This window comes from Triticum aestivum, chromosome 7B (assembly GCF_018294505.1).
Source record: "Triticum aestivum cultivar Chinese Spring chromosome 7B, IWGSC CS RefSeq v2.1, whole genome shotgun sequence".
NCBI lineage: Eukaryota > Viridiplantae > Streptophyta > Magnoliopsida > Poales > Poaceae > Triticum > Triticum aestivum.
Window position 1 is genome coordinate 511,280,201 of NC_057813.1, and position 16,782 is coordinate 511,296,982.

Below are 16,782 nucleotides of genomic sequence, written 5' to 3' on the forward strand. Positions count from 1 at the left end.
AAGCTAAAGACAACCATTCCTAACGTCATACGGGGATATCTTAAACGCATCAAGTAGATTTTAGTTTGTAACAGATAATTAGTTGAATCATTGCTCCCTATGTATAAATCACCATATTGTAATTTTTGTCAACTTATACATTGCAAGTGAAGTAAATTTTATTTATTTTCTGATTGTATTGGTCATCTTTTCTATACATGCATAAATTTGACATGCATTATATTTATATATGCAACCAACAAAAATACAGAAATGCCCGTGGCAATGCACGAGCCTTCTACTAGTGAGACTAGAATACAGGAAAACAGTTAAAGACGATACTGTAAGCAGAGTCCTCTTGGTTTGTGGGAAATACAGCAAGCCAAAAACAAACAAGGAGGAGGCATAGGATGTGAAGGACCCAAAAGGCATCGTGAAGAAGAGGAAAAGAGGGAAGGTGGTGAGGTGGAGAGTCAAACGCTTCAACGACGACCACAACCACCCTCTGATAAGAAAGCCGTCCTTGACAAAGTTCCTATCATCACATAGGAACATTCCAAAAGATGAGCAGGACTTCTTGAAGATATTGCACAGATGCAACATAGAGACAGCAAGACAGATGCAACTAATGTCATGGTTCTACGGGTCTCCTAAAGATGTACCATACACAACAAAGGACATCACAAACCAGCGAGCTAAATTCCGGATGGAGTACCGCCATGCTGATGTGGGGAGCACAATCTCGTACTTCCAAGATATGAAGGCACAAGATCCAGATTTCTATTGGAGAATAAAGCTTGATGATGAGGACAGAGTGGAAAATTTATTCTAGATAGATGGTGCGTCGCGCAGGTCATATGCTAGATACAATGATGTCATCTCATTCGACACAACATACATGACAAACATGTACAAAATGCCCTGTGCGCCCTTCATTGGCATTAATAACCATGGGCAGTCAATCCAGTTTGGTTGTGAGTTTGTTCAAAACGAACTATCTGGTAACTTTGTGTGGTTTTTTAATGCATTCATGCATGCAATGGGTGGAATTGCGCCAAAGAACATAATAACAGATCAAGATTTTGCAATGAGGAGTGCTATTGATGAGGTGTTCATTGGGATAGTACATAGGAATTGCCGCTGGCATATAATGAAAAAAGCACAGGAGAAGCTTGGGAAGCTGATGGCTGACGATGAGCCACTAATAAATGCATTCAAGGATTGTGTTGACAACAGCCTGACTGGTATTTTACTTTCCACCCCTCACTAACTTAAAACACAGAGAAATGGGTTTAGATGCATGATATCAATAGTTGCCATCTAATAAGGTGCCAAGTTACCAGAGCATTATAACAAAATTACCTACATTAATTATTTTTCTGAACTACCCCTATCATGTTCATGTTTGATGGACACGTTTCAGTTGTTCACCCCACTAGTTACAACAAAACTTTTCAATCACCAGCTAGTGTTGATTGATATGAGTCTCTTTTTTGTTGCTAGTTAAAAATGTTGCTTGTACTACACACACAAAATGGTATTCGTTGTGGGAAAAAAATCATCATGTGTGCAAAGTACTTACCATGATGCTTGAACTAAAGTAACCAAGTGTGTGTGACAGAATTATCAACGGCAGTGGTGTTTCCTAGTTACCAAATATGTTTGAACCAATGTTACCATCCTTCAATACTTGATGTTACCATGTTTATGTTATGAATGCAGTTGAGGAGTTTGAGCACAAGTGGTGGGTGATGATGGAAGCATATGGCCAAACCGATAACGAGCATTTCCAATGGTTCTGGGAAAACAGGAAGTGTTGGGTCCCGGTATACTATATGCACGATTTTTTCCCGTTCTTGCAAACCACGGCAAGAAGCGAGGGTTTTAACTCTATGCTCAAAAAGTATGTCAACCCAAACAACTCACTTGTCGAATTCGCACAACAATACACTGCGATACATGATAAGGTGATGGCTAGCGTGTCAAAAGAGCAGTTGGAAACAATGTACAAAGAAACCGAAATGTACTCGATGAACCCGCTGGAGATGTAGGTGCGAGGGTTGTACACACATAACTTGTTTTGCAAGTTCCTGGTGGAGATGAAGGTGAAATTGGCCTACAGATGCGACGCATTGGATGATGGTACTTTCAAGGTCAGCTCAGTGCGGGGGATAATACCAAAATATGGAGACAGGGACTACCATGTGCAAGCAAACATGGATGAACAGACATACTCGTGTACTTGCTACAAGTTTGATCGTGACGGGCTACTATGCGCGCATGTACTACGAGTTATGGACCAAATTGGGGTATACGAGATACCTGAAAAGTACATCCTAAAGAGGTGGACCTGGGATCCAGAGGAGGATCTTATTCAACCTGATTTCGAACAGCCGACAGTTAAGAAATCGATGCCAGAGGAGGGGAAAAGCGTCATGCGATACACGTCAATTCTTAAAGAATTTAAGGCATCAGCCAAAGACGCTTGCCTAACAGATGACGGGACTAGATTGGCAAGAAAACACCTGTATAATTTCAAGGAGGAGCTTGAAACCCTGAAGAACAATCAACTTAAAAAAGCAAGAAAGGAAAAGGAAGAAGCAAAAGGATCATTTCAAGAACAGCCAGATCCCTGCTCGATACCTGTGGGGCGGGTGAATGAAGACAACTCCGTCACATAGCACCAAAACACCCCCGATGCAAGACATCAGGAGAACCCAGCCACACAGCAAACAAGTGCCACTAATGTGCAGTGATAGGAGAACCCCGCCACACAACAAGAAAATGCTACTAATGTGCAGCGATAGGGTAACCCTGCCACACAGCAAGAAAGTGTGTGTGTGACGATACATGCTAGCAAAAACAATCATGCTTTTGTCATCCAGCCCCCACATCCTGATGCAGCTCCGTCCTCAAACACAAAGTTGATACTAGACCCTCCCAAGACTACAACGAAGGGGCGGCCGAAGTCAAAAAGAAAGCAATCAGGTTTTGAGATTGCAAAACCCAAGCCAAAAAGGAAATGTGGTGTGTGTGGGAGGCTGGAGCATGACAAACGCAAATGCAAATCTCCCCTAGCAAGATAAATGAAGAAGGTGCTATTCAAGGTGAAGATGGTGGCTACATTCTTTCCATGGACCATATTGTGCAAGCTACAAGCCCCATAACATTCCAATTATCAGCATTCTATCATGGATTTATCAGGGCTTTGTAATGCAAAACAGTGTATATCTATATTTTAAGCAAGCTATCAGTACCCTATTATGCCAGTTACCAGCAAATGTATGATGGAATTGACATGGATTTGTAAATCCAAAATTTTCATATCTTAAGGAAGCTATCAGTACCCTATTATGCCAGTTACCAGCAAATGTATGATGGAATTGACGTGGATTTGTAAATCCAAAATTTTTATATCTTAAGGAAGCTATCAGTACCCTATTATGCCAGTTACTAGCAATGTATGATGGAATTGACATGCATTTATAAATCCAATATTTTTATATCTATATTTTTTGAAGGATACCAACACTGCATTGTATTACTTATGAACAAAAAATTAGGCCTGCTTGCACTTCTAAAAAATAGAATAAAGTAATCTCTGTCTTCATCCAGAAGATGATTGCAGTTATCAAATCAAATGTGATACAAATTATAATCACAGTAGTGAATTTATCATCTAGTCAGTGACTTTGGACTGTGTATACTATAGTAAAACAGCATGTCATCACTTTGCTCCATGGCATTGTCATGACAGATTCATGTAAAAAAGTTATCACTATAGTTTGGTAGAAGTTGTCACACTGCCGTAAAAAAATATCACCTCATCACCCACTGCCGAACAAATGATAATGCCACTGTTTGCATTTGTTTTGATCATGATCTAACCACCTCAATGTCAAAATTTTCTGGAGAGCTGGAATTTGTTCATGAGTTAAGCCTGGAACATTTTTGCCATCCCACACCTCAAGGTACGTGTAGGCGAAAAAACCACAATCAATGCTGAAATATTTGTGATGAAAAAAACAACACAAAATCAGTTTAATTGGAGCTTGCGACCGGGTCAGTAAACAGGGATAAGAACATATAGTGGGGTGTTAAAAAGAGAGTGAATAATCCACAACTAACCCATTATCATGTTTCAACACATCAATGTACATAAGTTCATAGTCCTGAATCTGCTTATGCGAGTCCTTGTAATTTATCAACCAAGCCTTCTTTATAGCGTTCATATATCTTGTCGCATGCTCGAGAAGAGAAGGACTATCTTGTTCACGCAATGAATTTAGAACTTCGAACCGCTTCGCCCTAAGATTTAGTGACAACACATACCAATGCCCGTCATCTGGACCGAGGCCCAACTTTTGCAAAGCAGGGAATAGCAGCTGCACTAAATTAAAAGGCAGTAAGCATGGAAGGAGATAAAAGAAACAAAATTACCAAGATAACAAATGGTCATGAAAATCACATGGGAGGCAACTAGAAAAAATTATCAGGGTAGAAAGGTCAAAATTGCTAGTGTGCATGAAAGAGGTTATCATGACATGAAGAACAAACAATATCAGGGTAAAAAAAGAGTACTGATATTAACAGGAAGTTACCAAGACACTAACTGTAAAGTTACCAGATCCAGCAAACATAACATACCAGATCCAGCAAACATAACATACCTGATCCTGGTGACTAAGAATGTAAAATTGATCCCGTCGGAAATACTTCAATAGACACTTGAATGTGAAGTCTCCTATAAACAGATACACAGACAACACCCAAGGGAAGATGAGCCTAGTTGGGGTTTCCTTATGCTGACGAATGCGAACATGTAATTCAGCAATGCTAGTTGATAGTTGCCCAATTCCCTTCACACAATTGGCAAGCTCACCGAGGGTGACCCACCTACTATCAATGTCAATGACCCTAACACTACAATACAAAAAAAGATTTAAAAAATACATTTCAAAAATGGCACACAAATAATGATTTATGTTAAAAATGAGAAAAAGGATGGAAACATACTCTTTGATCTCAAAGTTAGAATCAGTAGTTTGCTTGATAACTTTATTGTAAACAAACTCTTCCTCCTCGCTCGGTGTGAGGGTGGCAAAAGGCAGGAGCAGGTATTTGTACGGGTGGGTGACCCTAACTTTCCGAATAAAGGATTTAGGCGTTAAACTGCGTACTAAATGCTCTGTGTGAGGTGGTAACTCTGGTGTAACAAATGTTGGACTTTGAGGGTTGTCTGGTAAAAACAGAAAAAACATAACTAAGATGTATAATGCATCAAGGACACGAGTAAAGCAAAAAGTCAAAAAAAACATTGAAAACATGAGTTATCAGCAGAAGGGTGAAAGAATTATCAAGTGGTGGGTCATAACTTATCAACTGGCACATGTTTTAATTATCAAGTGGTGGTCCATAGTTGGAAAACAAAGAAAGGGGTTTATGCAAGGGGTTGCAATGTTCATGGAGCAGGAAAAAAAATCACCTATTTGAACATTAGATTTTCCTTTTAATGCTGGATTGTCAGGTTCAAATTCTTCCCACAACATGAGAACCTCATCATCATCAATCTCGGCATCGTACACTTGCACACGACCACCTTCCGGTGTTACATAAATAAAGAAAAAGCAATGAGGACATGAACAGTAGTGATAAACAAGATAAATTATTGCAAACAAACAAGTATAAAAAATTGAGACAATATACAATAAGTTATCAGGAACACAATATAGAAAATACCAGGCAAATGTGAATGTGGATTACCAACACACTGGTATGGGCTTTTTAAAGAACAAATTAGATAGCACTGGTGCACAATGAGGGACAACTGTGATATCATCAAATCATCATAACATGTAAAAGAAGACCAAAAAGAATTGTATAGCCCAGAATTGGTAAAGAATGCATATGTGGCTGGAGTTATGATGTTAATGGTTCGTAAATTGTCAGGATTTGAACATTTGAGTTATCAATATAGTGTCATATAGACTTATCAGGGTAATTAAAAAAATGAGGGAATAATAACAAATTTCAGATGAATGAGAGTACACACCTGCTACTACCAGTGCAGTATCCTAAAATACACACCTGCTACTACTAGTGCAGTATTGTTTTGTAAGCATGACAACAAATTAAGGAAAAAAAGGCAATGATAGGAGATGTATGTATCACGCGCTTACTAAAGTGAGTAACGGATAACATCAGCTTTCAGAACTGACAAAGTTACCAGGAAGGGGGCGAGAGGTTGGAGTTATCGTCTATGCTAGCATCGTACAAAATATTGTAGTAGACACAACAGAAATATATATTACGGGTACTGAAAGCACATATGTTCATTTACATCACACAAAGCATAGAAGTAGTATTACATTCATCCATACACACGAAAGGATAGCAAATTCCAAGCACATAAATAAAAAGAGTACACCAAGCCATAAACAATACGATGTACACTAACATATCTCAATCCATCACTCTCACTGCAGAAAAGCGAAGACACAAGGTCTTCACTTACGAGAGTTGGGTGGCGGAGCCCAAGCAACCGGTTGCGCATTGGTAACTTTCATCACTGTCTTGTCCTTCGAGCCAGCAGCAATAGGAGATGCGACCCCTAGAACGACGATAGGGCCAGTAGCTGGTGTTGCAGGTGGTATTTGAGCCGATGGCGTCGCCGCAGGTGCTTCTGGTGCTGCAGGTGGTACTTGAGCCGATGGCGCCACCGCAGGTGCTTCTGGTGCTGCAGGTGGTACTTGAGCAGATGGCGCCACCGCCGATGCTTGTGGTGCTACAGGTGGAACTAGAGATGATGGCGCCACCGCCGATGCTTGTGGTGCTGCAGGTGGTACTTGAGCCAATGCTGGTGCAGCTTGAGCCGTTGGAGTTGCTTCAGTAGATGGTGGCACTTGTGGACTCACACCAAAGATGGCATCAAGACCAAGAGAGCAACTGGGTGGCGTAAAATTACCATCGTATTCTCCAGCTCCAGGGGTGCTCGACTCCAACATAGGGTCAGCTACTGCAACAAACACCAAAAGTAACACACAAATAAGGAAAAAATGCATCAGAAAAATATGTAGAGGACATTGTATTTGTTAATGCCAGAACATTAACTTGAGTTATCATGGCTTAAACACACAAGTTATAAACATAAGAAAGTAAAGTTACCAACCTGTGGCCTCAGGATTATGGGCATCATTCTCTTGACCTCCAGCTGTAGCCATATCAATAGGCATATTAACTCGGCTACCTCCCACCACTTCCTCACTGACACGAAAGGCTACAGGGGAAAAAGATTCAACACATCATCAACATAAAACATCATTGCATACAAGAAAAAGAAAGGTGATGGCACACAGAAATACCTTCACTTTCATCTTGCACAATATTGGGAACGACTTCATTTTCACATTTAACAGCCTCAGCCGCGCTGGCGATATCTTCAACAACATCAGTAACAGTTGCCGCTGCAGCAAGCTGATCTACAGCATCATCAGAAACACCAGCTGATGTCGCTGCAATAGCATCAGATGCGCCCTTGCTAGTTGTTGCTGCTTTATCAGACGGAGATGTCGCCGTGGGAGATTCATCAAGATGGATAACTTTTGTTGTCTACGATGACGTTTTCTGCGACAATGCTGCCCTTACTCGTGGAGAGGATCTGGTCTTGGCAAATTTCACCTTTTTCACAGCAAATTTATCGTTTGAACGACTGAAAATATGGGTACACAAGGGTAGTAGTGAGATTACACATGTTGTTAAACCTAAGTTACCACATGTTTCAAACAAAAAAAGATGTTACATACTTCAGGTGTAAGTAGCATCCAGGGAAAAAATTACAGAGTTATCAAGGACTAGAAATATAAAGTTATCAAATGATATGAACAAAAAAAACAGCAATTTGTTTTGAATAACTGCAAACTAGAAAGGTATGTGAATACCTTTTTCCTGATACACTTGGTGAACCCTTAGCAGCAGCAACTTGTTTCATAGGTGCACTAAAAGAAAAAAACCAAATGTTACAAGCACATACAGTTACCAAGATTGGTAACTCTAAATTATCATGGGGGCAAAGTTGAGTTATCACTGAAACAGAAGTATAGTTTCAGTGCACATGAAAATAGTATAGAAAAACAGAAAAGAACTACTGAACATAAACGAAAATAAGAATGTGAATACCTTTTCACCGGTGCAATATCTGAATCCTTAGCAGCAATAGATTGTTTGTCGGCTGCCCTGCAAGGGAAAAATGAGCAAGTTAATTACCAGCATGAAATTACCCAAACTACCTTACTCAAACAACTGGATTTACCATGTTGTTTCAGGCACATAATTGATAAAAAAGACCATGGAAATAATCATTCACCTGCGTGGGGCCTCCTTCGGCATGGTGGATAGTGGGACGACGACACCAGTTTCCTTTTCAGCCACATGTATACCAAGCTCCTGGACCACAACTTTCTTCACAGCTAAATGAATTTCAGCTGCTGAGAGTGCAATTGGTGTAGACGACCTTTGCGATGGGCTGGGAGGAATAACTGATGAAGTTGAACGGGGGGGGGGGGGTGATGGCACAATTGGTGAAGCTGAACGTGGGGGGGGGTGATGGTAGCCTCAGTTTCTTGCGCCTCTGGTAAGCCAAATTTTCCAGAAGCTGAGAACCACACCGCTTGACAGAAGATTCAGTGGCCGCCTCAGCTTGCGTGTCTGTCAGACCTTGCTGGCTAAGCCCTCCATCACCTGATCCGACGGATGCTGCATGAGATGTGCCAGTGAGTAAGATCTGACACTCATTGAGGTTATCTTCAATAGGGCAGACAGGCGTGTATTCAACATCTGGTCCTGTATCCTCATGAGCTTTGACAGTTGCATCATCCAGATGTGTGGTGTCATCATTAGTTGGACCGCTGCCCATATCTACATTCGTGGTACCACTGCCTGAAGCAACAAAAGGATCGTTACGACGACGACGAACAACTCGATAATCCATATCATTAAAATCGTCATCATCATCGGAGTCAGCATCAGACTCAGAATCATTGCCTCCGTGATACTCGTCATCACTGTCAGAATCTTCAGCAACATTCTTTCCAGGGCTTTCTGGACGCATGCCTTGCGATGAGCGTGTGGTCCTTGCCGTCATACGGGCGACAGAAGAAAGAACGTTCAATCCAGCGTCTAGCTGACGGGATGCATCTGAATGGCCCTCATCATCCAAAGCGGTCAATGATTGCATAAGATTGCCTATGATGCCAGCCATGGCGGACGTGAACTGAGCAACTATCTGAGTTGATTTGGCAAATTTCTGTTCAACATAAAAAATGCAAAAAAGATAAAAATAATTAGTAAGTTATCACCAAAATGCAACAAAAGTTATTATGAGTTCACAAAAAACACACACAAATAACAATATCAAACAAATGTGTGGTGTCGTTGCACTAAAGAAATGAATGTATTCATGATTTAACAAACATTCAGTCACCATGAAAATGAAGATCAATATACGAGAAAGCTAAAATAGCATATTTAGATATCAGTAAAAAAACTTAAGTTATCTAAGGCTTTAGAAAAAAAGAATCATCACATGAATGCAACCAAAGTTATAATGATATCAAGTTATCATAGGAATGCAACAAAGTTATCAAGGCATTACACTAAGAATTATTACATGGTTGCATCATAATTACTATCCTTCATAGAGGATATGAAACATTGGAAACAAACAAGTTAGTAAAGAGTGTCAAGTTGACATCAAAAGAGGGTCACCACATTGAGTGCAACAAATAAGTTATCAGCCTATGAAAAAACATAGAATAGCAAAAAAAACAAGGTTACATGTGTTGGGTTTCGTAGTAATTTCAAAAATTTTCCTACGCGCACACAGGATCATGTGATGCATAGCAACGAGGGGGAGAGTATTGTCTACGTACCCAACGCAGACCGACTGCGGAAGCGATGACACGACGTAGAGGAAGTAGTCGTACGTCTTCACGATCCAACCGATCAAGCACCGAAACTACGGCACCTCCGAGTTCGAGCACACGTTCAGCTCGATGATGATCCCCGGACTCCGATCCAGCAAAGTGTCGGGGAAGAGTTTCGTCAGCACGACGGCGTGGTGACGATCTTGATGAACTACAGCAGCAGGGCTTCGCCTAAACTCCGCTACGGTATTATCGAGGAATATGGTGGCAGGGGGCACCGCACACGGCTAAGGAATCGATCACGTGGATCAACTTGTGTCAACTTGTATGTTTAGAGGTGCCCCTGCCTCCGTATATAAAGGAGCCAAGGGGGGAGGGTGCGCCGGCCAAGAGGGAGAGGCGCAGGAGGAGTCCTACTCCTACCGGGAGTAGGACTCCCCCCCCCAATCCTATTCCAACTAGGATTCCCAAGGGGGAAAGAGGGAGAGGGGTGGCCGGCCACCTCTCCTAGTCCTAATAGGACTAGGGGAAGGGGGGAGGCGCGCAGCCCCCTTGGGCTGCCCCTTTCTCCTTTCCACTAAGGCCCATGATGGCCCATATGGCTCCCGGGGGGTTCCGGTAACCTCCCGGTAACCCGATAAAATCCCGATTTCACCCGGAACACTTCCGATGTCCAAACATAGACTTCCAATATATCAATCTTTATGTCTCGACCATTTCGAGACTCCTCGTCATGTCCGTGATCACATCCGGGACTCCGAACAACCTTCGGTACATCAAAATGCATAAACTCATAATATAACTGTCATCGTAACCTTAAGCGTGCGGACCCTACGGGTTCGAGAACAATGTAGACATGACCGAGACACGTCTCTAGTCAATAACCAATAGCGGGACCTGGATGCCCATATTGGCTCCTACATATTCTACGAAGATCTTTATCAGTCAGACCGCATAACAACATACGTTGTTCCCTTTGTCATCGGTATGTTACTTGCCCGAGATTCGATCGTCGGTATCCAATACCTAGTTCAATCTCGTTACCGGCAAGTCTCTTTACTCGTTCCGTAATACATCATCTCACAACTAACATATTAGTTGTAATGCTTGCAAGGCTTTATGTGATGTGTATTACCGAGAGGGCCCAGAGATACCTCTCCGACAATCGGAGTGACAAATCCTAATCTCGAAATACGCCAACCCAACATCGACCATTGGAGACACCTGTAGTACTCCTTTATAATCACCCAGTTACGTTGTGACGTTTGGTAGTACCCAAAGTGTTCCTCCGGTAAACGGGAGTTGCATAATCTCATAGTCATAGGAACATGTATAAGTCATGAAGAAAGCAATAGCAACACACTAAACGATCGGGTGCTAAGCTAATGGAATGGGTCATGTCAATCAGATCATTCTACTAATGATGTGACCTCGTTAATCAAATAACAACTTCTTTGTCTATGGTTAGGAAACATAACCATCTTTGATTAACGAGCTAGTCAAGTAGAGGCATACTAGTGACACTCTGTTTGTCTATGTATTCACACATGTATTATGTTTCCGGTTAATACAATTCTAGCATGAATAATAAACATTTATCATGAAATAAGGAAATAAATAATAACTTTATTATTGCCTCTAGGGCATATTTCCTTCAGTCTCCCACTTGCACTAGAGTCAATAATCTAGATCACATCACCATGTGATTAACATCGATAGTTCACATCATCATGTGATTAACACCCATAGTTCACATCGCCATGTGACCAACACCCAAAGGGTTTACTAGATTCAGTGATCTAGTTCACATCGCTATGTGATTAACACCCAAGGAGTACTAAGGTGTGATCATGTTTTGCTTGTGAGAGAATCTTAGTCAACGGGTCTGCCACATTCAGATCCACATGTATTTTGCAAATTTCTATGTCAACAATGCTCTGCATGGAGCTACTCTAGCTAATTGCTCCCACTTTCAGTATGTATCTAGACCGAGACTTAGAGTCATCTAGATTAGTGTCAAACTTGCATCGGCGTAACCCTTTACGACGAACCTTTTTCCACTTCCATAATCGAGAAACATATCCTTATTTCACTAAGGATAATTTTGACCGCTGTCCAGTGATCTACTCCTAGATCACTATTGTACTCCCTTGCCAAACTCAGAGCAAGGTATACAATATGTCTGGTACAAAGCATAGCATACTTTATAGAACCTATGACTGAGGCATAGGGAATGACTTTTCATTCTTTTTCTATTTTCTGCTGTGGTCGGGATTTGAGTCTTACTCAATTTCATACCTTTGCAACACAGGCAAGAACTCTTTCTTTAACTGTTCCATTTTGAACTATTTCAAAAATTTATCAAGGTATGTATTCATTGAAAATCTTATCAAGCGTCTTCATCTATCTATATAGATCTTGATGCTCAATGTGCAAGCAGCTTCACCGAGGTCTTTCTTTGAAAAACTTTTATTCAAGTATCCTTTCATGCTTTGCAGAATAATTCTACATTATTTCCGATCAACAATATGTCATTCACATATACTTATCAGAAATGCTGTAGTGCTCCCACTCACTTTCTTGTCAATACAGGCTTCATCATAAGTCTGTACAAAACTATATGCTTTGATCAACTTATCAAAGCGTATATTCCAACTCCGAGATGCTTGCACCAGTCCATAGATGGATTGCTGGGGCTTGCACATTTTGTTAGCACCTTTAGGATTGACAAAACCTTCTGGTTGCATCATATACAACTCTTCTTTAATAAATCCATTAAGGAATGCAGTTTTGACATCCATTTGCCAGATTTCATAAAATGCGGCAATTACTAACATGATTCAGACAGACTCAAGCATAGATACGAGTGAGAAGCTCTCATCGTAGTCAACACCTCGAACTTGTCGAAAAACCTTTTGCGACAATTCTAGCTTTGTAGATAGTAACACTACTATCAGCGTCCGTCTTCCTCTTGAAGATCCATTTATTCTCAATTGCTTGCCGATCATCGGGCAAGTCAACCAAAGTCCAAACTTTGTTCTCATACATGGATCCCATCTCAGATTTCATGGCTTCAAGCCACTTTGCGGAATCTGGGCTCACCATCGCTTCTTCATAGTTCGTAGGTTCATCATGATCTAGTAGCATGACTTCCAGAACAGGATTACCGTACCACTCTGGTGCGGATCTTACTCTGGTTGATCTACGTGGTTCAGTAGTATCTTGATCTGAAGTTTCATGATCATTATCATTGGCTTCCTCACTAACCGGTGTAGGTGTCACTGAAACAGTTTTCTGTGATGTACTACTTTCCAATAAGGGAGCAGGTACAGTTACCTCGTCAAGTTCTACTTTCCTTCCACTCACTTCTTTCGAGAGAAACTCCTTCTCCAGAAAGTTTCCGAATTTAGCAACAAAAAGTCTTGCCTTTCGGATCTGTGATAGAAGGTGTATCCAATAGTTTCCTTTGGATATCCTATGAAGACGCACTTCTCCGATTTGAGTTTGAGCTTATCAGGATGAAACCTTTTCATATAAGCATCGCAACCCCAAATTTAAGAAACGACAGCTTAGGTTTCTTGCCAAACCATAGTTCACACGGTGTCGTCTCAACGGATTTAGATGGTGCCCTATTTAACGTGAATGCAGCTGTCTCTAATGCATAACCCCAAAACGATAGTGGTAGATCGGTAAGACACATCATAGATCGCACCATATCTAATAAAGTACGATTATGACGTTCGGACACACCATTACATTGTGGTATTCTAGGTGGCATGAGTAGTGAAACTATTTCACATTGTTTTTAACTGAAGGCCAAACTCGTAACTCAAATACTCTTCTCTACGATCAGATCGTAGAAACTTTATTTTCTTGTTACGATGATTTTTCACTTCACTCTGAAATTCTTTGAACTTTTCAAATGTTTCAGACTTATGTTTCATCAAGTAGATATACTCATATCTGTTCAAATCATCTGTGAAGATCAGAAAATAATGATACCTGTCGCGAGCCTCAATATTCATCGGACCACATACATCAGTATGTATGTTTTTCAACAAATCTATTGCTCGCTCCATTGTTCCGAAGAACAGAGTCTTAGTCATCTTGCCCATGAGGCATGGTTCGCAAGCATCAACTGATTCATAATCAAGTGATTCAAAAAACCCATCAGTATGGAGTTTCTTCATGCGCTTTACACCAATATGACCTAAACGGCAGTGCTACAAACAAGTTGCACTTATCATTATTAACTTTGCATCTTTTGGTTTCAATATTATGATTATGTGTATCACTATGATCGAGATCCAACGAACTATTTTCATTGGGTGTGTAACCATATAAGGTTTCATTCATGTAAACAGAACAACAATTTATTCTCTTACTTAAATGAATAACCGTATTACAATAAACATGATCAAATCATATTCATGCTCAACGCCAACACCAAATAACACTTATTCAGGTTCAACACTAATCCCGAAAGTATAGGGAGTGTGTGACGATGATCATATCAATCTTGGAACCACTTCCAACATACATCGTCACTTCACCCTTAACTAGTCTCTGTTTATTCTGCAACTCCCGTTTTGAGTTACTAATCTTAGCAACTGAACTAGTATCAAATACTGAGGGGTTTCTATAAACACTAGTAAAGTACACATCAATAACATGTATATCAAATATACTTATGCTCACTTTGCCATCCTTCTTTTCCGCCAATCACTTGGGGTAGATCCGCTTCCAGTGACCAGTCCCTTTGCAGTAGAAGCTCTTAGTCTCAGGCTTAGGACCAGACTTGGGCTTCTTCACTTGAGCAGCAACTTGCTTGCTGTTCTTCTTGAAGTTCCCCTTCTTCCCTTTGCCCTTTTCTTGAAACTAGTGGTCTTGTCAATCATCAACGCTTGATGCTCTTTCTTGATTTCTACCTTCGTCGATTTCAATATCACGAAGAGCTCGGGAATCGTTTTCGTCATCCCTTGCATACTATAGTTCATCATTAAGTTCAGTAACTTAGTGATGGTGACTAGAGAACTCTGTCAATCACTATCTTATCTGGAAGATTAACTCCCACTTGATTCAAGCAATTGAAGTACCCAGACAATCTGAGCACATGCTCACTAGTTGAGCGATTCTCCTCCATCTTTTAGCTATAGAACTTGTTGGAGACTTCACATCTCTCAACTCGGGTATTTGCTTGAAATATTAACTTCAATTACTGGAACATCTCATATGGTCCATGATGTTCAAAACATCTTTGAAGTCCCGATTCTAAGCCATAAAGCATGGTGCACATAACTATCAAGTAGTCATCATATTGAGCTAGCCAAACGTTCATAACGTCTGCATCTGCTCCTGCAATAGGTCCGTCACCTAGCGGTGCATCAAGGACATAATTCTTCTGTGCAGCAATGAGGATAAACCTCAGATCGCGGATCAAATCCGCAACATTGTTACTAACATTTTTCAACATAATTTTCTCTAGGAACATATTAAAATAAACACAGGGAAGCAACAATGCGAGCTATTGATCTACAACATGATTTGCAAAATACTACCAGGACTAAGTTCACTATAAATTTAAGTTCAATTTAATCATATTACTTAAGAACTCCCACTTAGATAGATATCCCTCTAATCCTCTAAGTGATCACGTGATCCAAATCAACTAAACCATGTCCGATCATCACGTGAGATGGAGTAGTTTCATCGGTGAACATCATTATGTTGATCATATCTACTATATGATTCACGCTCGACCTTTCGGTCTCCGTGTTCCGAGGCCATATCTGCATATGCTAGGCTCGTCAAGTTTAACCTGAGTATTCTGCGTGCGCAACTGTTTTGCACCCGTTGTATTTGAACGTAGAGCCTATCACACCCGATCATCACGTGGTGTCTCAGCACGAAGAACTTTCGCAACGGTGCATACTCAGGGAGAACACTTCTTGATAATTTAGTGAGAGATCATCTTATAATGCTACCGTCAATCAAAGCAAGATAAGATGCATAAAAAGATAAACATCACATGCAATCAATATAAGTGATATGATATGGCCATCATCATCTTGTGCTTGTGATCTCCATCTCCGAAGCACCGTCATGATCACCATCGTCACCGGCGCGACACCTTGATCTCCATCATAGCATCGTTGTCGTCTCGCCAATCTTATGCTTCCACGACTATCACTACCGTTTAGTAATAAAGTAAAGCATTACATCGCGATTGCATTGCATACAATAAAGCGACAACCATATGGCTCCTGCCAGTTGCCGATAACTCGGTTACAAAACATGATCATCTCATACAATAAAATTCAGCATCATGCCTTGACCATATCACATCACAACATGCCCTGCAAAAACAAGTTAGACGTCCTCTACTTTGTTGTTGCATGTTTTACGTGGCTGCTACGGGTTAAGTAAGAACCAATCTCACCTACGCATCAAAACCACAACGATAGTTTGTCAAATAGACTCCGTTTTAACCTTCGCAAGGACCGGGCGTAGCCATACTTGGTTCAACTAAAGTTGGAGAGGCAGTCGCCCGCAAGCCATCTCTGTGCAAAGCATGTCGAGGGAACCAGTCTCGCGTAAGCGTACGCGTAAGGTTGGTCCGGGTCGTCTCGTCCAACAATACCGCCGAACCAAAGTATGACATGCTGGTAGGCAGTATGACTTGTATCGTCCACAACTCACTTGTGTTCTACTCGTGCATATAACATCAACATAAATAACCTAGGCTCTGATACCACTGTTGGGTTTCGTAGTAATTTCAAAAATTTTCCTACGCGCACACAGGATCATGTGATGCATAGCAACGAGGGGGAGAGTATTGTCTACGTACCCAACGCAGACCGACTGCGGAAGCGATGACACGACG